This window comes from Castanea sativa, chromosome 12 (genome assembly GCF_040712315.1).
Source record: "Castanea sativa cultivar Marrone di Chiusa Pesio chromosome 12, ASM4071231v1".
In the NCBI taxonomy this organism is placed as follows: domain Eukaryota; kingdom Viridiplantae; phylum Streptophyta; class Magnoliopsida; order Fagales; family Fagaceae; genus Castanea; species Castanea sativa.
Genome location: NC_134024.1, coordinates 26573121 through 26594921, shown reverse-complemented (window position 1 = coordinate 26594921; position 21801 = coordinate 26573121). Strand labels below are relative to the sequence as shown.

Genomic DNA, 21801 nt, shown 5'->3' with positions numbered 1-21801 from the left:
ATGGTTGTTGAAATTAGTGTCTTTATTTTACATTGACATTTACTTTTCAAGCTCTGTCAATGAAGGGCATTTTGTAGACACTCAATTTTGCACCCATAATTTAATCAATGAGAATGACTTGAATGACCATCCATGTACCTCAAAAATCATAATTGTATCACATGCATCAATTTGCTCTTGCATTACATACATCATTTTTTCTTTGCATCAGATGTATCATGTCATTCATTACATATTATGAAAATGATCTTGAGATTCTAACGGTCCCAACGGTGTTTCCGGTTTTCAAATCAGACATTTTCACGATCTTTACGTCCATTGAATTTCACGATTTTGTACATTCAACGAATGAATTCAAACAATGATTCCAAATTTGTACTCAGGACTTGTTGCAAATATTTGTTTTAGTTGAAAGTACAAACAATGAATTTGAATTCTTTTACTAATCCGAACGATCTGTATATCTAATGCACAAAATTTTCCAATGAATTTTCACGATTTGGTATGTTCGTCAATTTTCCATTGAATTTTCACGATTTTACGCATTCAATGAATTCGAATTTTTCAACAAATTTTGATTATCTGTACATCTAATGTACAATTGTCGCTTGAATTTTCACGATATGTACGTCCGTTGAATTTTCACGATTTTGTACATTCAACGAATTCAAATTTTTAAACAAATTCATGCGATTTGTACATCTAACGTACATACTTTTCCATTGAATTTTCATTATTTTGTACTTTCAACGAAATCAAATTTCTCAACAAGTCTAATATTCTGCATAAAATTATTTTCTGTTCAGCATTATTTAAAAAACTGTTCACTCTCTTTTCTGCATAAATTATTCTCTGTTCAGTGCCTCAATTGTTCATTGTTTTCTCATAAAACACCTAGTGAATTTCATTTACCTGTTCGCGCATAAGGTGTTCTTGTCGTGTGCTTAACCCAATGAAAGGAAAACCGAGTTTAGTAATGAATACTCGCAATGGTGGACAACTTATCCACAAAATTGATGCCTAAACTTTTCGTGGATGCTCTGCGTCCTTGAAAACGGTGCATTGCAAAGGGTTGCATATCTGTGTATTCACATGAGTGTGGATGGGTACTTCTGGTCAGGACTCAACAATGCCGAGTTGTTTATTATCTTTGGTCATTTTCAAGGATGCTAGTCAAAACACTTTTCCTATAATCCGTGACTACTGGTTAGAAGTAATAGCACATGGTAAAGCCATCTTGAACCCTAAAACTGAGCTGTCAAACAATCACATCTCATAAATATGTACATTAAAAGCATCACTTGTAATCAGCCCCACAGCCTGAAACACTGAAATATCTCTTGTAATCGTAGCCAATTACTTTTACGCTACAGATTTTGAATACATATTTACTCGACTGCTCGATCAAACATTGTGGTCATATACGCTTGATTATGGGAGCTAAATCAAAGACTCGCCAGTCTGAAGTGAAGCCCAACTGGAACTGACTTTTAAATTTGATATAACTTTGTTATTGGTGGCTTGAGCTCCCTGTTATATATGTTTAATCTACTTTTATGATCTCTGTTTTTTTGGTATAGCCATTGTGAACGATCACTTTTATGATCTCTTTTCACATGAATAAAGATGATATGACTCAGCAGTGTGTGAAACAGTGGCGAGCTTTTTAGTTATTAGGGCTTGTCATGTCAATATAGGTTGGAAAAACACTATATGAACAGGATTTTAAATGTTCCCAATGATACAATGAGATTTGAAGATGTGGGCAATAGTTGCAGTGTTCTTGAACAAAGCATCATATTTAATTGACACAGTGCTATGTTCCTGGTACCAGGGTACAATTATTCATATTTAAGAATTCATGTGAATGTGGATGATATGATTGGACAGCGTGTGAAACAATGCCGAGCTGTTGAGCAGCACGTATGAAACGGTGGCGTCTATTGGCGCATGTGATTCGTATGACTATAGTTGGTGCTATAGCAATGGGCTGGTGACGAGTCTTCACAAAACTACTCATGCCACAGTTGGTGCTACATCATGTTTACTGTATATTAAAATCTGTATACTATATTCATAAAATCCGTTTTTTGCATTAATTAAAACTGTTCATTGTTTTCTCATGAAAATTGTTTACTGTTTTCTGCATAAACTATTTTTAGCGTTCTGCATCAAGTTATTTTCTGTTCAGCATTATTTAAAAATTGTTCATTGTTTTTTCTGCATAAATTATTCATTGTTAACTGCATGTTTACATACAGCAAACATGTTTACATACAACCTTAGGACTATATGATTCGTCCAAAAAGGCATAATAACTACTTTTGTCTGTATAGTAGGATTATTAGTTAGTCTTTGGATTTATTCGAGGCATTTACCATTAGGTGATTTATATGAATTATTCATTTTTCTTTCATGGAGTATGTCCATTATTCATATGGTTACATATTTAAAAAAACACAAAAACCATTTAAGCTAACTACGCCAATGCTAAAAACAGTTTATGCAGAAAACAATGAACAATTTTTATGAGAAAATAGTGAATAGTTTTAATTAATGAAAAAAATAGATTTTATTAATGTAGAAATAGATTTTATCAATGCAGAAAACTAGATTCGATTATTGTGAAATTTAAAAATGAAAAAGCATTTAGATTTGGCTTTTAAATTTAGAAAACATGATTTCTCTAGGTGTTTTATGAGAAAACAGTGAAAAATTTATGCAGTGAATAGAAAATAATTTATGTAGAAAAGAGAGTGAACAATTTTTTAATAATGCAGAACAGAAAATAATTTTATGTAGAATGCTAGAAATAGTTTATGTAGAAAATAATGAACATTTTTTATGAGAAAACAATGAACAGTTTTAATTAATGCAGAAAACAAATTTTATGAATGCAGTAACAGATTTGAATATACAGTAAATATGATGTGCAGAGAGCAAATTTTATCAATGTAGAAATAGATTTTATCAATGCAGAAAAAAAGATTCGATTATTGTGAAATTTAAACATGAAAAAGCCTACACATTTGGCTTTTAAATTTAAAGAACACAATTTCGGGAGGTTTTTTTTTTATTATGAGAAAACAGTGAACAATTTTTTAAATAGTGAACGGAGAATAATTTATGTAGAGAAGAAGTGAACAATTTTTTAAATAATGCTGAACAGAAAATAATTTTAGGCAGAATGCTAGAAATAGTTTATACAGAAAACAGTGAACAATTTTTTTGAGAAAACAATGAACAATTTTAATTAATGCAGAAAATAGATTTTATGAATGCAATAAGCAGATTTGAATATACAGTAAACATGATGTATAGAGAACAAATGTTATTAATGTAGAAACAGATTTTATCAATGCAAAAAAATAGATTCGCTTATTGTGAAATTCAAACATGAAAAATAGATTCGATTATTTTGAAATTCAAACAAGAAATAGATTCATATTTTGAAATAAAAATCTCTATATTTTACAATGCGTCTATTTAAATAAATAAAACCATAAAAAACTACTTATTTTTATGTTTATGCTTATTTGTTGATTATCCACAAAAAAAAGTTATAAGGAACTTGAGCTTAGCAAACTCGAGTTCCATATTACAAGGAACTCGAGCTCACCAAGCTCAAGTACTGTAGAAAAAAAAAAAAAAAACTTAAACATAAAAATAAACATACTTGAGCCCGGTATGCTCGAGTATTGTGTTGCCTGGAACTCGAGTTTACCAAGCTCGAGTACTACATTATTTTTTTAATTGCACAAATTCCAAGTCAGCAATACCACAGTGGCTGAACTTCTAGAAACTTGAGTTTCTTAAACTCGAGTACCATTTAAAACTCGAGTTTCTGAAACTCAAATACTAGAAAAGTGGTAGATCCCTAATAAGTTTTGGAACAGTGTTTTCTTGTTACAAATTTTGTAAAATGGTGGTATTTGGCCATTTTCACCCCATTTTCATAAGCTTTTCTAATTCTTAACAGGCAAAAGGCATCAAAGGAGTGACACGCAAGCAAATGTGATCCATGGAAAAACAAATTAATTTGGTTCCAGGGACGATCCAAGGGCTTTCTATTAAAGAAAAGCCCTCAAAATATGTGTAGGCAAAAAGTGATATATATATATATATATATATATATATATATATATATATATATATATATATATAGCACAAGGCAGGTGTCGTACAGGATCATAGCACAGTACACCGAACATATATATATATATATAGCACAAGGCAGGTGTCGTACAGGATCATAGCACAGTACACCGAAACTAATAACAACATATACACTCCAACTAGATAAACCCACACAATTGTGCTACGCATCAGCCTCCTCAAACTAGAACAGAAAAGTAGCGAATGAAGAGTACCTCGTTACTATTGACGAGGGTACTGTTCATTGCTATTAATTATTCAACTTTTATTCAATTCATTCTCTCTCTCACAAACCAATCCACATAGATCGGTGGTGTTAGATTTGTTCTGTGGTGTTGGTGATCTGGCGCAAAGTGGTGGAGCTATTCTCCCGGTCTGATCGACTCTGTCTTTCTTCTCCCTCAAGAATCGTCCCTCCAGATCGACATGCTTGGTGGCAGTGTAGGTTGATTTGTTTGGTTTGGATTAATTTTTGTACGATTGGTATTGTGTTTGTTCTGGGTTGGTGATTGTTTATGGGAATTTTGGATAATCTGGGTTTGAGTTCTCTTTTGCCAACATCTGGGTTATTATATGGTGTTTGTTTATGAGATTTTTGAAAGAGAAAATATAATATTTAAATGAAATTGAAATAGAGCATTGAATAGTGCATTAGCTAAAGTAATAAAACTAGATTTTATTGGGTTAAATACTTTGATGTAATCATTTTGTATGATATTGTTAGACTAGAGCATTGAATTATTTGCAGTGGACCGGTGGCGTCTATTCCATTGATTAAAGCATTACAACTCACCTTATCTTTTCTCTTTTGGTAAGTTCTCACTATTGTCAAAATGTGAATTTTAGCTTAATTGTATTGCGAGAATAATAAATAAACACGAAGATGCAATTCAATTTTTGGTCTTCGAACAAGTTTCTGGTTTATTGCATTCATGTATCACTTATTTCTACCTCATTAATGGTGCTGCATTGCTACAAGATGCTACATTATGTCAAAGAAGATATTTCAGTAATTAGGAGCAAGCTACTCAGATATACCTTTTTAAATTGAATCCTTGATTTTATTCACATCTTTAATTCTAATTACGAAATTTTGGTTTTTGATTTTAGGTTTCTCCAACTCATGATATTATGCAAGTTTTAGCGGACTTGGGAACTCCAAGTGCACCTCACATAGATTTTGATGTCAATTGAGTAGACAGAAGCATTGATGTTGAGATTGACTGTCAACAGTGGGGGGATCTTCCAATTCCAAGTTTCCAACAATTTTTCATAACAATTCAGAGTTCATTTTTCTTGCTAATTTTAATTATTCTTGCATACCTCTCTATTTGTGGTTTGTAGCCTTTTGATTATGTGGTTTACAAGTATTGAGTTCTAAATTGTAAGACACATTTGGTTGTTAATTTTCATTGTGGTTGTGGGGAGTTAATGCGGAATTTTTTTCCCCTACTTTTAGGTTTTAAAGCAAAATTGGGTTTTCAAAGGTTAACGTTGTTGTCTTTGACCAATTTTTTTCTTGGTGAAGGGAAAATTTATGTCTAGAGCTTTGAGTTTTTCATTAGTTATGGGATTTTTGGGGAGCTTCTGATGTGAATCCCATTTGGCTGTTAAGTCGCCAAGTAGGTGTTGATTGTAATGAAAGCTTGAAGATTTGAGGTAAAATTATGTGCTTTGGAATTTGGTTCAGGATCAAAGGTTTGGAATCTGTTACTCTTTATTTCTATTTTGAACTTTAAAATATGCAATGAGGCTTCTTTTTTGTTGATTATGTGTTAAAGTGTTATCAAAATTACTAATTCTTTTGAGCAAAAGGATTGATGGATCATAAAGAAGTGGATGATTCGTGGAAATTGATGGATTGTGAAGAAGATCACACTACGTCAAAATCTTTTGTTCTTATTAATAAAGATGCAGAAAATTCATTCAAGTGAATGCTATAGAGCTTTCTTCAAAAGTATCTAAATTCTTAGCCACTTTTAATTTGATACTCATGTCTAACATTTTTATTAAACTGACGGACTTTAATTTTTTTCATCTTGCTTGGACTTAAACATTCCAAATGAAAGTTGATGATTACAATGTCAAAGAAGGATGGGATGTTTACGCAGTACAAGTGTCTTTAAATTTGGGCCTAACAAATGGTCAGAAGATGTTGCTTTTGATAGCATTCATATTCAACATTTAGAAACACTAGTCCACAGTGATAAAAGTATTGCAAACTAGCTATCCTAACAGTGATTAAGATATTTAGGACTCGTTTGGTAATGTTATTCTAGTAACATTGTTTGTATTTTTTAGAAATAAGTGCATGTGAAAAAGTATGTAAAAATACATGTAATATTATTTAAATACTAAAAACTGTTGTTTAAAATATACTACTAAACTTGAAGGATGCAGCTGTTGACAACTATTGTACAAGATTGAAGGATGCAGCTGATGGCGACTATTGTACAAAGACACATTATATTTTCATTTTGGTAACATTTTGGTTCTGTCTGTGTACTTAAAAGATGAAACTTCATGGAAACAACATCGGTAGAAATATCCATTTTAATACTTTTGAATGCCCTTCTTCTTCTTCTTTAACCCCAAGATATTTTTTGGTGCAAAAAAAAAAGAAAAAAAAGGATAAACAATGTTCATTTACATATTGTCTTAGCCATCGTGCCAGTCAACCATGGCTAAATGGATTAAAAGATCGAAGAAATATGCTAAATATTTTTCCTTTTGTATTATACTGGCCTGATTATAGCAATCCTAATTATTATTATTATTATTATTATATAAAAAATTGAAACCTTTGAAACTCCCACAATTTTTCACGTCAAAACAATATTTATAAAAAAAAACTAATTAAAAAACCTCCCTTCCATCCCCAAAAGTAAATCCAATATTTTATAATTAAAAAAGAAAAGAAAAGCAAACCGTATAAAACTCTTAAACAAAGGATACGTTTAACCACTTCAAATAGTTGAAGTTTTTAGCTAGGCATTTCAATACCAATTTAATCGGCTTTGACTTAGTCAATTTGTTTTCAACTCCAATTCCTTCTATGCAAAGAATACGTTGCTGAACCAACTTTGATATTTATAATCTTCCAAAATAAAGTATAGTACAAGATTGGAATATTGATAAAATAAAGTATAGTTATTTCTTTTTTACTCCAAATTAACAAGATGTGAAATTATATCTCTTTAACAAGTCCAACTTAAACTTAAACTCAAACTCAATTATTGATAATTTATCTCTAAAATTGCAAGGTTAATCATGAACACTATAAAAGTAGTGATATTTTTTTTTAAAAGCCAAATTGATATGTTGTGGATTTCGATTGCCCCCTTTTTTCAAGCCCCATCCGAGCACAAAGGAAATCTGTGATGGAGAAAGATTTCCTTGATGCGGTGGACAAGGTCATCAAGGGATACAAAAAATTCAGGGCAACCACGTACATGGTTTACCACCGATTAAGCTGTTATGAACCATAAGGTTCTGCAATTTCATTCATCATTAGGCTGCATAGCTTGGAAAAATTGTACTTATTAGGGAGCTTTCTCAATGTGAAGTTGTGAAAGTGTATCAAACCATGATTTGCTACAAATTAAAGTCGTGACTTCTGGAATACCCATTAAAATTTAAAACTTATTGCTTTATGGGTTTGTATACTTTTTTCTTTTTCTTATATTTCTCTTTTGAATAGTTATATATTTTTTGAATTGTTTCAATAACTTATTCTTTAATTATATATCTTTTTTGACATTTGAAAATTTTAACATCTGAATTTGTGTTAGTTTTTGCAATATTTGGATATGTTTAGCAGATTTCAATGACTATACTATGTATTATTCTTTGAAGGTAATCAATTTCATTTATATTTCTCTATTGTGTGATCATATACATTTTTTTTTTTCAAAAATTTATCGGAAGTAAATCTTATGATTTTTTAATATTTTTTGGCCTTTCAAAAGTTTTAACATCTGAACTATTATTCTTTTGATTTCTTTTAATAGTTATAGCCATGGATTATTATTTTGAATGTAACTCATCTTTCTCTTATATTTCTCTATTGTTTGGTTTTTTTTTTTCAATAATTTTTAAGCTGTGGATCATTTGATTTTTTAATATTTTTATTTTATCTTTCAGAAGTTCAAGTAATGGTTTCTTCATCAAATTGTAACACAAATTGTAGGTATAAAAGAGCAAATCATGCAATGGTATAGTTTTTTAATCAATTTAGATTTTATACAATTAATTTTAGTCTACCTCACGAATAGGTAGGTTCCCGTGCATAACACGGGTTAGCGACTAATATATATATATATATATATATATATATATAAAATCAAAAATCTGAAGCACCCACAATTTTCCACGTCAGCATAATATTAAAAAAAAAAAAATCACGTAACATAAAACTTTTCTAAAACCCATAAACGCAAAACCCACTCAATCAATACCCACCATACCCACAAACCCTATTTCTCCTTCCTCAGACCCTATTTCTCCTAATCCCCTTCTCCTTTGCCATTTCACCCACAACCACCACAACGTAGCAGGCACCACCACCACCACTCACAAAAACCGCAAACTCTCTGGATCAAAGAAGAGCCTTTCTCTTTCTCACAGTGTATCTGAGTTCCTTCCTTCCTCGCCTATTTAAGTTCCTTCCTTCCTATCTTCCTCTCCTCACAGAACGTGGCTGCTTCGGTTGAGGTATCTCTCCATTCTTTTGCTTGATGATTTTTGTTTCCCTTATTACATTTTGTTATATGGATTGGTAGTAATGGCTTGCTGCTCGGTTTTGAACACATAACTCAGTTTCTGAGATTATAAGGAAGACAAACACACATTCAAAATTGAATCTTTATTATTGGTCTGAGAGTTTGGGTCTTTGACAATGATATAATTGATTAATTAAGAAACAGAGAGTCTTTTACAAAGCCATAGTACTTTCCTAGGTTCTTTTATTTTTATACTTTCCTTCCTACTGTTTTTCTTTTCTGTGTCTTATTTTTATGCTTAAGGGAGGTTTTAATTTATGAAATAAGCTTTAGGTGGGATTAATAACCAATTAGTTTTGGTGAAATTTTCCTTCTGGCTTAGGCAACCATGCCCATTGACCGATTGGAAATAAGTTGGAATGTAAATGTTCAAAGCCCTGTTGTTTTGGAACTTATGTTTTGGAATCCAGGTAGGACAGGCTTAGCAGAGGTGCAGGCATTATAATTGTTTGTTCAATTAGAAATAACAATGAATTGCTTTGCTGTGGTGTGGATGATTGTTTTGATTCCTGTGGTTTTTAATTGGAGCTCTGTCCTTTGGTTCAATTCTGATAGACGCTACAAAAAAACCGCCAATACTGTCACATGCTGTATTTTAAAACTAAAACCATAGTGTCATGTTTTTTCACCAGTTATTTTTTTAGCACATTCATTTCTTATTATGCTTTGTGTTTTTGTTTCTTCAATTAGAAATAAAAATGAATTGCTTTGCTGGGAAATTCCAAATAGTTGTCTGCAAACCATTTTTAAGGTTGCTTTGAATGTTGTGTAAAGAAGAAAATATAGATCGGTCTACTTATTGTGTTTTTTGGTTTGTGAGAAATTAAAAGTTATGCATAAGTAAGCAGAAATAATGTGTGAACCAAATAACTTGAATATTTGTTTTAAAAACTTTAAAATATAAAGAAGCAAAAGCAAAAGCAAAGAGAAAAAGAAAAAGAAAAAGAAAAAGAAAAAAAGGCATATAGAGCATGTAGGAGAGAATTCGGGGCAGAGCTCAAATTCAATAAGAAATAAAAATGAACAAAAGCAACAGTTGATTGCATTGCCGAAGCTATTTTTAAAAAAAAAAAAAATAGATGCAAATGATATGGGAATTTAATATTTTTTTGCCTTTATGATCAACAAATGATGAGTGTATCAAATAAATTAAGCCACAACCTTGCTTTTTTTTTTCTTTAAAGTAATGTAGATCTCAAGTTTATTCATTTTCTTGACTTTAGTTTTATTTCTCAATCTATCAGTAAAATATATAACTCTTAATTGTATAGAATATATAACTTTTAACTTTATACAATGAACTTTTGAACAGTTCTAGAGTCTTTATATTAAAAAAAAAAAAAAAAAAACTTAGACTTCTTGGCTTCTGCAGCAATTTCCTCAGCTGGCAGACCGCCTATGATAGCTGCTATCAATCAATTATTCTTCATCTTTAATAGAAATGATTATAGACTTATTTAAATTTGATAAAGATTTAAATTTTAGGTTCAAATATATAGTTAAATCTGCCCCCAAACACACTGTATTCTTTACTATGTTGTTAATTTAATATGCAGTAACATATTTGGTGATCAGCTTCTTCAATTATATCATTACAGTCCAATATTCCTGGTGCTCAATGCACTTTGTGGTCACATGCTGTATTTTAAATCCACAACCATAGTGTCATGTTTTGTCACCAGTTGCTTTTTTTTTTTTTTTTAGCACATTCATTTCTAATTATGGTTTGCGTTTTTGTCTCTTCAATTAGAAATAAAAATGAATTGCTTTGGTGGGAAATTCCATTGTTGTGAATCTATACCGCTTTACTTGGAAATAGCATAACAATTGATGAGATCCTTTGCTATGTAATTTTAATCTCTAAGAGTATGTGAAAGGAGTTTTAGGGGATTTTTTTCAAATAGTTGTCTGCAAACCATTTTTAAGGTTGCTTTGAATGTCGTGTAAAAAAGAAAATACAGATCTTACTTTATTTACTTATTGTGTTTTTGGTTTGTGAGAAATTAAAAGTTATGCTTAAGTAAGCTGAAATAATGTGTGAGATTTTGTAAATCTTGATGATATTTTGTAATTGAAACCCACAGTACAAAATGTTATTCATGCTGTTTTTTTTTTTTTTTTTTTTCTTTTCTTTTTAAGGAAGAGGGATGCAAATAAGGTATTTTTTGTCTAACATTTGTTTGATTTGGCAAAAGCTTTTATATCACCATAGCTATGAAGCTCAAGCTACAATTCTTCCAACTACTGATGGCACTTGGAGAGCTTAAGCATTCAAGGAAAAAAAAAACTAGGAAGAATCATATTAAAAGTAGTATGAGATTTTAGTTGTAAAATAGTGTTCAATACATAATAGTAAGTTTGTTGATTTTCATTTGTTCATCTTTTCTTGAAGGAACACCATCACTACAAATATATATAAAGGGCATTTTGTAAATTTAGTTATTGTTTTAATACTTTGAACCAAATTCTCATGTTGTAGTTGCTTTATGGTTAGAATCGTTAGATAAATATGTTTGATCGTTAGATACTCCTCTTTTTTTTGGTAAACAATTTCCACACCATGCTGTTGTTGATTAGTCATAAATTTAATTAAGCTATTTGTATCTTAGTGAGCATATATTTTCATGTTCTATGGTTCCATTAGACACTTTATACTTTGGATTATATTTTTGACACTTTATACTTTGGATGATATTTTTGCATATGAAAGAAAGCATTACTTTACAATTCTACCAAATTACTCTCTATTCTTGGTCTGCAAAAGTTTGTGTCTTCCTCACTCATTTTAAAGGCTTTAATCATTTAATATAATGCTGTGAAACAAATGTCTTTGATCTTTAAATTTAATGTAGTTGTGAATTTAATGTCATTGGTATCATTTTCATTGTCCTCACATATGTACGATTCTATTTTTAGGTTCAATTTCAAAGAAAGTAAAAACTAATTGTATTTTTTACCAATTTTTTAGTTAAACATGTATTTTGAACTAAATTATTTATTTTCCTTCATTTTTAACTCAATTTTATTTAACTATCCTGTGTATTGCACGGGTTAGTGACTAGTTATTATAAAACCGAAACCTTTAAAGCTCTTACAATTTTCCACGTCAGTGCAATATTTAAAAAATAAAAATTAAAAACTCTATTTCACTCAAAACAAAACCCTATCTCTCTAAAACTAACGTGACAGACTCTCTAAAACTAACCATTCTCTCTACCTCTCTAAGCTCTTCTTCTCTCTATGTCCCTGATAGTTTCTGAAAATACATTTCAAACGTAAAAGTCTACTCAAAGGCACAGAGAGAGGACAAACACCCATAACGGAGCCATAGCTGCCATTACCCATCAAAGCCATCACAAGATCTCCATTGTCACAACAAGTAGCAGTTACCAATGCTTCAAACTCTAGCCCCAGTTTACACAGGTGAGATGCTTTGTATCCAATTTCTGTCAATTCTTTTTCTGGTGTTGTTGGCATATAATTGATATTGGTAGTGCTACTGTTGTTAAGTGTTTTTATTTTTTATTTTTTGGCCTTTTAGGAAGTTATTTATTGGAAATTTGGGATTTATAGGTAGTGCTACTGTTGTTAGTGTTTTAGAATGTATATTGAAGAGAATTGTGAACACGTGAATATGGGGTCATATGTAGTCAAGCAAGGCACCACAAAATTATGGTGGAGTGACTCAACATCTAAGAGAATATTAATAAAATAAACCAACCAAATTTGGGCTGGTAGTGGCGGAGATGATTTGTACTCCTGTTTACTTTCAAAGAATAGTTGGTTGAATCAAAATCCAAATAATTGGTGTTGGCTAAATTACCAACCCATGAGTTGTATACAAATTATATATAAACAAACAAAAGAAAACTATTAGATTATTAGATAGAAGCTAAGGATAAAACATAATGATGAGACATTTGAATTTAAATAAAATACAATAGTTGGAACCAAATCCACTCAAGTTTATCTGAAAGTTGTAGATGCATTTGAATTGGAATTTTGATTTGCAACATGATCTGTAGAGGCAACGTGAGCTGTAGATCAATTATCAAAGGCATTTATCTTAACAAAATCTAGAGCTTACAAGTAAATAAGTAATCAAATTCAAATAGCACATTATGCATTTCTGTATAAACAGAGAAATTGTATCCTTGAATCATGTACCCGTGTAAAATTAGTACACTGATCACACTCCACACAGATTGAGTAATGAATTTTTGATTTTGGTGAGTGAGTGATTCTACTCTAGGTTCTGATTTTTAGTTTTCTAAAATTTAGCCGCTGTTAATTATTAAACAAAGAGTTAGAGATGAAATTTGCGAAGTTTCTTAGTTAATGCTTTGTTAGTGCTCTTTGATTCATCTTTTCTTTTTCTGCTCACAATTTGTATATGGTTTTTTTCCTTAATGAATTTGTATAGCTATTTAATTGATTGGTTTAGAATTGTTATGGTTTCAATGATGTCCAGTGGTTATTTGACTTATTTCTAACTATGATGTCGCTAACTAATTTATATATATATATAACCGAAGCCTCTAAAACTTTCACAATGTTGTACGTCAACACAATATTTAAATAAAATTATCATTTTATTCAAATAAAATAATTTTTGTTTAGTCCAAACTTAACAAGGAGTAAAACTCTATCTCTCTAACAAGTCCATCTTAAACTCAAACTTATCATTATCAATTTTTTAAATAAAATTATTTTTTTTTCCACGTCAACACAATATTTAAATAAAATTATCATTTCAAAATAAAATTATTTTTGTTTAGTCCAAACTTAACAAGGAGTAAAATTCTATCTCTCTAACAAGTCCTCCTTAAACTCAAACTCTTCATTATCATTTTTTTTTAAAAACAAAATTATTTTTGTTTAATCTAAATTTAACAAGGAGTAAAACTGTACCAAAGCCTCTAAGGCTCTCACAATTTTTCACGTCAGCACAATATTTAAATAAAATTATTTATGTTTAATCTAAAGTTAACAAGGATTAAGGTTCCGTCCGTTTTGGTGGAAAATAGAGGAAGGAAAATAGGGTGGAAAATACTGTTTTCCACTGTTTATTTGGGAAAGGAAAATAAGAAGGAGAGAAAACCGGAGAGAAAGTTTTCTCTCTGGGCTCACATTTTTTTTCCTTCCAAATCAGAAGGAAAATCTGAAGAAAAAAGTGTTATGGTAGAACTTTTACAAAAATACTCTTTTCCCACCTATTTATTTTCAACGTTCTCTTCTCTCTCTCTCTCTCTTTTTTTTTTTTTTTTTCCTTCCAACATGACCTGATCTTCAACGTTCTTTTTTTTTTTTTTCAACATTACTTGAATGTTCTTTTTTTTTTTTTTTAATGTTACTTGAACGTTCTTTTTTTTTTTAACGTGACCTAATCTAATTTTTATATTATGATAATAAAAATAAAAATATAAACTTATATATATGATGTGATAAATTTTATATTATGTAGTGAGTACAAATAAATCTATTTCTTACATATTATGTAACAAGTGTATAATAGTCAATTTATCTAAATTAAATTTTCCATCCTTCCATTTTTTTCTACAACCAAATAAAACAGTTTTCCACGCTCCCACTTTTCCATCCCTTCAACCGAACACACAAGATAGAAAACTAAATATTTTTTATCCTCCCACAATTTTTCATCCTCCCACTTTTCCACTCCTTTAACTGAACGGACCTTGAAACCTATCTTTCTAACAAGTCCATCTTAAACTCAAACTTATCATTATCAATTTTTTAAATAAAATTATTTTTGTTTAGTCCAAACTTAACAAGGAGTAAAATTCTATCTCTCTAACAAGTTAATCTTAAACTCAAACTTATCATTATCATTTAAAAAAAAAATATTTTTGTTTAATCTAAACTTAACAAAGAGTGAAACTTTGTCTTTCAAACAAGTTCAATTTAAACTCAATTTAAGTTATTTTTTTTGCAGTATCTAAAACTGTCTAACAAATTTTTTGTAAGCAATTGCACGTTCAAGCAATGGCTTCTTCATCAAATTGTAACACAAATTGAAGTCATACAAGAGCAAATCATCTAATGGTGCAGTTTCTTAATCAATTTAAAATTTTATAAAATTATTTTTAGTCAATCTCACAAATAGGTAAGTTCCTGTGCATAGTGTGTACACGAGTTAGCGACTAGTATATATATATATATATATATATATATATATATATATATATATATATATATATATATATATATAACTGACGCTTTTGAACCTCCCACAATTTTTCACGTTAGCACAATACTAAAAAGAAAAAGAAAAAAAAAAGTAAAAGAAAACGTAATTGAACTTTTCTAAAACCCTATTCTGCCTTTCTCTTTCACGAAGACTCTGCGTTTACCTTACACGATTTGGTGCCTTCTCTTCCCTGCCTTCCATCTACCAGCTCCTCCTTTACTAGCTCTTCCTCGAGCAGACCCATGGCAATGTTGGTAAATCACGTGTTTGTATCGCATACAAAACATGCGCAGCGGAAAAATTAACGGATCTACTTCATTCGCAATTGATAACATGTACTATGTAAGTTTCAAAATTAGAGAACAAGAAAGTGTATCTTGGTGCGGTGAAATTCAAAACTGAAGATCAGAAGTACTTGGGAAGACTTTTAATCTTCACTCCAATTCTACTTAATGCCCAAGATGTGTGGTTTCTCAATCAGTTTCCAAGGAGAGAATAAGAGAGTGTCCAACACTCAAACACAACCATTTCATTCTTAGTCTGATCTTAATGAAAACTCTCATGAAAAAAACTTATCAAATCCTATATGTTTCTCTCCTTATATATATAACTGATTATCTGATTGGGCTAGCCTTTTGGGCCTTTCCAATTGGGCTCTTATGTGTGACTTGGAGTGGAACCAAAATGGACCAATAAGATACTAACTCCAATAGGCCTTGGGCTTTTGTGTCAACTCTTGACAAGTTTCAAGTTTCCATTAATTATACTCAATACCACTATATGAATATAATTGCACTCTAGGTCTTATTAATGATTATATCTCAAGACTTTATTATACATGCAACCCCTTCATTAAAATATTCGTAGTAATACAAAGTCATGAATATAGACTACCACTTCGAAGATTACTACATCTTAATCCTTGGGTACCCGGTTTAATCCTTTATGTTATTCATTATATATTTATGAAATTCAATTCCATAAATATATACTTTGGTTAACTTCTTACTAAAGTGGTTGGACCCAACTCTCTGAATAATCAAACCCATTAAACTTATCTCAAGGGAATATTTTGTATCTTCGTTAAGAGACTATGAATTCCATCTTGAGAATATATGTTCCATCAACACTAAATGCGGCTGCCCAACATACTAAGGTTTTGACCGTGACTAATAGATTTCACTTCTGATATATCAAAGTAACCTACATCTCATGATCAGATCCATTATTCTCTTAGGATTTAGAGTTGATGTAAAAAGAAGTTGTGAGATTTATTATTCATTTGAAAGTCGTTAGGAGAATAATAAATCTCACAGCGGTCCTATTCAATATGTCTTAAATCTTAAAATATATCAACATACCAACTAGAAATCTCCATTTCTATGATCAAGACAAATCATCTTAGTTGATATGTTATAGTATTCGCAAATGAAACGTTCAATTTCATTACCAACTACGAACTACATTTTGAGTTTACAAGGAACTTGTGATGTACATCTGTTGTGACTAAATCACATACAATGCATCTCATGGACTAAGATAATGTCCCATTAGTTCATATATAGATAGTCTCATATAATTAAACAATTTAATTATTTATAACATGCCAATAAATTGGATTTTAGGGCATAACCCCCAACAGGCAAGCCAACAAAAAAGCATCGCATCTGAAAACCCATCATACCCACCAACAGACATCTTCCTCAGAATCGATCTCCTTCCTCAGACCACCCATTTGTCACAAACCACACCCACATCCAACCTCTACAACCCAGAAACACACTTTTAACAAACTGGCGAGCGTGGGGCTTATGAGAAACGGCCAAATGGGAACGTAGTCTTTTACCCTTTGTTCTATTTTGGGGTTAGGGAAAGTAGATAGGTGGTGATAGTTTCACTTTCAAGGATGGGATCAGATCCTCTTTAGTTGGTGACTGAAGCAAATTGTAATCTCAAAACTGTTAAAAAAAAAAAAATCTTGCCTCGGGACTTGGATAGTGGACTTCAAATCTTGCATATTGGAACGGTGGGATGAAGAGTAAAGTAGGAAAAAAATATAATAGCAAACCAGACCAAAGAATTGAGAGAGGATAGAGAAAGAGAGTCAAAAACTCATCTATGAGAATGTGATGTGGACCATGTGGTTGGCGCCAGCATGTTGCCTATTTGCCAAGGTGCAAATTTGTTGGAGATTCATCTGCAAAGTGGTGATGTAATTTATTGAGGATGAAGAAGACTTTTCCACCGTAAACTCCAAAGTAAGTAAGAGAGGTTTTCCAACGAGGATGGAGCAAAAATTAGAATTTTTTTCTTCTTTTCTTTCACAGTTTATTACTATTATTTTTTTTTATAGCCACTAATACGATTGTAATCCTATTTATGAATGTAAACACTTTCTTATAAAATCAAATTAATAATATTTATAAATGCTTATAAACAATTGAACAGTTGTGACTTTTCATTTTTAATAGGCACCTTTTAGGTTTATAGATACATTTTCATTCAATAGACAATTTTTAATTCAATAGATACTTTTTTATTCAATAGATACCTTTTCGATTAATAGACACATTTTCATTTAATATGCACATTTTCGGCCAATAAAAACTTTGTGTTATTTTTTTCAATATTTTTTTAAAAAAATTATGCATTTTTGCTTACTACTCCAATTTTTTTTCCTAAAACTTATTTCAAACTCAACACAATATTAAAAGAATAAAGATTAAAATTAAAAATACTTTTCACTAAAAAAAAACGGATACGTATCTTTAAAAAAAAAAAAAAAAAACAAAAAACAAAACAAAACCTAGCTTAACTTGACTCCTCTCTTTCAAACCTCACGCATTCAAATTTCAGATGCTCTCTATTCCTTTTCGATTATGCTTTTCCTTCTCCTTTGACAAGTTCAGTCGTTCTCTCTTTCTTTCTTAAAACAAAAAACCGTTCAGTTGTTTTTCCGTCAATGGCAGAGAGAGAAAGAGATCTGAGGGCTACCACCATGTCAAACCATCACCCCACCTTTAGCCTAGCTTTCACCCATATACCGTTGGAACTACTACATTGCAGGTATTTTTAGACAAGAAAAATTGGTGTTAAATATGATTCAAGTTTTGTTATTTTGGGTTGAGTGTCTTTGATTTAGGTATATGGGTTATTGGGTTGACGGTCTTTAATTTAGGCATTTGGGTTATTGGTTTTAATTACAAATGAAAAGAAGGCGAGAATGGGTTTTTTCAGTATTGGTTTCTTTTGAATTGTATGTACCAATTGATTTTTCTGATTGATTTTGTTGAATTTTGGTCTGTGTATGTGATTCAAATTTGAGAAAATTTTTAGTTGAAATTTCAGATACAGTAGGTTTGGATAGATTAATGGTTTATTAGAGTTTAAATTTCGTGTTTTTGATGACCAAGTTTATGGATACCCAGATTTGTTTTTATTTTTTATGGATGATCAAGTTTGTGATTTTTTAGGGATATTTTTGGGTTTTGCATGTTGGATTATATTCTCAAAATTTTAATTAAGCTTTTATTTAGATGTTGAGGAAGAAAAACCACTGTACTTCACTGCATTCAAAACTGAATCAATATATTTCAAAAAACTTGCAGATACAAAGGCATCATGTCTACGTTCGAGTCAGTTGGAAGCAACACTCAGAAAAAGCTTATAAAAATAGATATCAGTTCAGACACTATGTGCCCATGGTGCCTTGTGGACAAAAAAAATCTTGACAAAGCTATAGCTGCATCTAAGGATTACTATGACTTTGAGGTTTGCTCTGTGTGTGTGTGCGCGCGCGCGCGCGCGCGCACGCATGTTTGTGTTCCCACTCTTATCTTTTATCAACTACATTTGCAGATTAGATGGCATCTATTTCAACTTAATCCCTTTGCCCCAAAAGAAGGCAGTAATAAGAAAGAGTATTACAGGAACAAGTTTGGATCTCAAACTAAGAGGATAGAAGCTCAGATGTCAGAGGTTTTCCAAAATTCTTTGAATCACTTATATACATATCATTGATTTGTTTGCATTAAGTTTGATTTGGCTGGTCATTGTATGCAATAAATAATTATGACTGCTTTGCAAATTTTTCAGGTTTTTAGGGGCCATGGATTGGCATATAACCTTTCAGGACTCACGTAAGCATAAAAACAATTTTAAATATATGGATAACTTTAAATAGGTGAGGAAGCTATGAAGCAACCTTAATCTATTAGAGATTCCACTAACATTGTCTTAAATGCACACAGGGGAAATACTCTAGACAGCCACAGGCTTATGCATTTCGCTAGGCAACAGGGTCTATGAAGGTGCTCTCTCTTGGCTACTTCACTCAAGCAAAATTTATTGGTGATAAGTAAGTTGGGCTATAACGTTTGATCTTTATATTTTCTAAATGTTTAGGCTGTTTGCATAAATTTTATTTTCCTGTAAACAATTCTTAAAATTATTTTTCTTATAGATTGATGTTTTGTTTAACATGAATACCATGTAGAATGCACCCCTCCTCCTCCAAAAAATAAGAATAAATTCTTTCAAAGATCTTGAGTTATTAGAGACTAAACAACTAGACAGATTTTCATTTTGACTTTAGCTCCACATGTTCACCTCACTTATCAAAATAAAATTGTAGAAAATTTATTGCTTTCTAGAACCAAAATTTTTGCAATTATTGACCATTTTACTTTAGTTTGACATGGCACTGGTAGTCAACTAAAACTGCTAGTCCCCAGCGGTTTGTGTAGAAAGTCACTTTTTTGCATAAAATATAGATTAAAGCTTCTCAGATTGTGGAAGAATCTATTGCAGAGAGATAATTAGAGTCAAAGCAATTATGTTGCTGCAGCAATTCTTATAATTCTTTTGAATAAAAGTATGAAATTGAAACTTTGAAATTTTTTTGCCTGTTTGTTATTGGTGCTTCTAACTACCGGAAAATTTCATTTATTGTTGTTTTGGTTATCATTAGTTGTCTCATGAAAGAAAAGCTTTAATCAATTTGAATATTTTTAGTGGAAATTGAGCTATGGGTTTGAATTTTTAATGATTCCTATGTTAGAAATTGAGATTGGTATTGATGGTGAGATACGTTTATATAGTAGAAAGGAGATTAATTGAATCATAATGGTCTCTAAGGTTATCAATTTAAAAGTTCAAGGGATATTGATAAGTAGGTTTGATTTTTTAATGATTAGAGTTTTGAACATAATGGTTTCTTCTATTAATGTTTCTTGAATGTTGGCTGAAAAAATTGGATTCCTATGGCTAGATTACTGAATAAATATATTGCTTGAAATTCATGCAGATTGTCAAATTGATCGTTGCTCATTCTTTCTCAATTGCGTGCTATAGTCCGCCCTCTCAATCTTTGCCTTTTATCAATGCCACCACCAAGGTTTGCTACTTTCCTCTAATTATTTTTTATTTTTTAATTTTTCTAGCCTACTTATGTATAAAATATATGATATTTGGCCATCACGAAACCTTCTTGAAGGTTGTCCAAAAAGGGTTTCACTATTGGGTCTATGATTGTCAAAACTATTGAAAAAAGATGGAATTTTTCAATCAAATATTATTGTCCTTCTCTTTAAATATTGTTGCAGCAATGGATTGAGCACACATGTTGTTGATACAGTCAACTTCCAAGGAATGATTTATAATTTATTGGTGAATTTGTCAAATATCTGCGAAATTTTCACAATCACTAAATCAGTTTTGCTTCCGACCATTATGTATAACATTTTATCCTTCAAAATAGTCAGCATTCATCATTAAGTTTACTTCCAATCAACAAAAAAGTTCGTTTATACCTCATTATGAGACATTCATAGGAAACATGGATAAGAAGAACTCCTGTTTATTGCTATGAACAAATTTTTTTTTCAGTAGAACATCTTTGTCCAAGTTTTACTTGAGTGTAAAATTTTAAAAATATTACTTTTGTTAGGTGCCTGAAGAAGTCGTCCTTCCAGTGCAAATAGAAAATCTGAATGGAATAGAATTTGTTTTCCAAATACAACTAAATGACTATAATCTTAAGTATGGATGGGAATTCTACGCTATCAAGAAAGTTTTGAATCTTTTGAAAATATTGACAAAGTAATTTAGCTTGATAAAATGTCAGAAGTACGTATTTTTTAATATAGCAAAATTACAAATTGGATATTTAGTAATTTGTTTATGTTGTAATAAATTTATCAACCTATTTTATTGTCAGGCTTACGTCAATGATACTTCAAATGAATGTAGTAGCAACTTATCAAGTGAACAAGGTGGTGATTCTACAAAGTTTCTAAAAGTTAAGGTTTAAAGCAATGTGCAACTCACCAACTTCGGTACTCAAGGAAAACAAAAGAACATATTTAGTGACTATTACAAAGCAACAAAGGAAGAAGATACAAAAAACACTTTTAATTTTTTTTTTTCAATTTATTTGAAATATTGATTAAGTAGTTCTTTAAATTTGTGTTTCATACATTTTATGGATAATTGAGGATGTTAAAGATTTACTTCTTCATTTTATTTTAAACTTAAGTTTGATTACTATTTTTCGTTACGTAAATTAATGTTTAATATCAAAGATAGGAAACTATAAGACTGGAATTCTAATGTACAATCAAAGAGGAAGAGAAAAAGAATAGTTTATATCTTAATACA

General features: G+C 30.7%; 1 long non-coding RNA gene and 1 pseudogene across 1 annotated transcript; both read left to right on the top strand.

The window, feature by feature from the left end:
* The first annotated feature begins 4311 nt into the window (after positions 1 to 4311).
* On the top strand, positions 4312 to 5820 carry LOC142621047 (uncharacterized). Its single transcript, XR_012841690.1, has 2 exons — positions 4312 to 4596; positions 5266 to 5820. It is a non-coding gene; the product is annotated as an uncharacterized LOC142621047 (long non-coding RNA).
* Positions 5821 to 8662: 2842 nt separating this feature from the next.
* LOC142619860 (uncharacterized) lies at positions 8663 to 21497 on the top strand (annotated as a pseudogene).
* Positions 21498 to 21801: the final 304 nt, after the last annotated feature.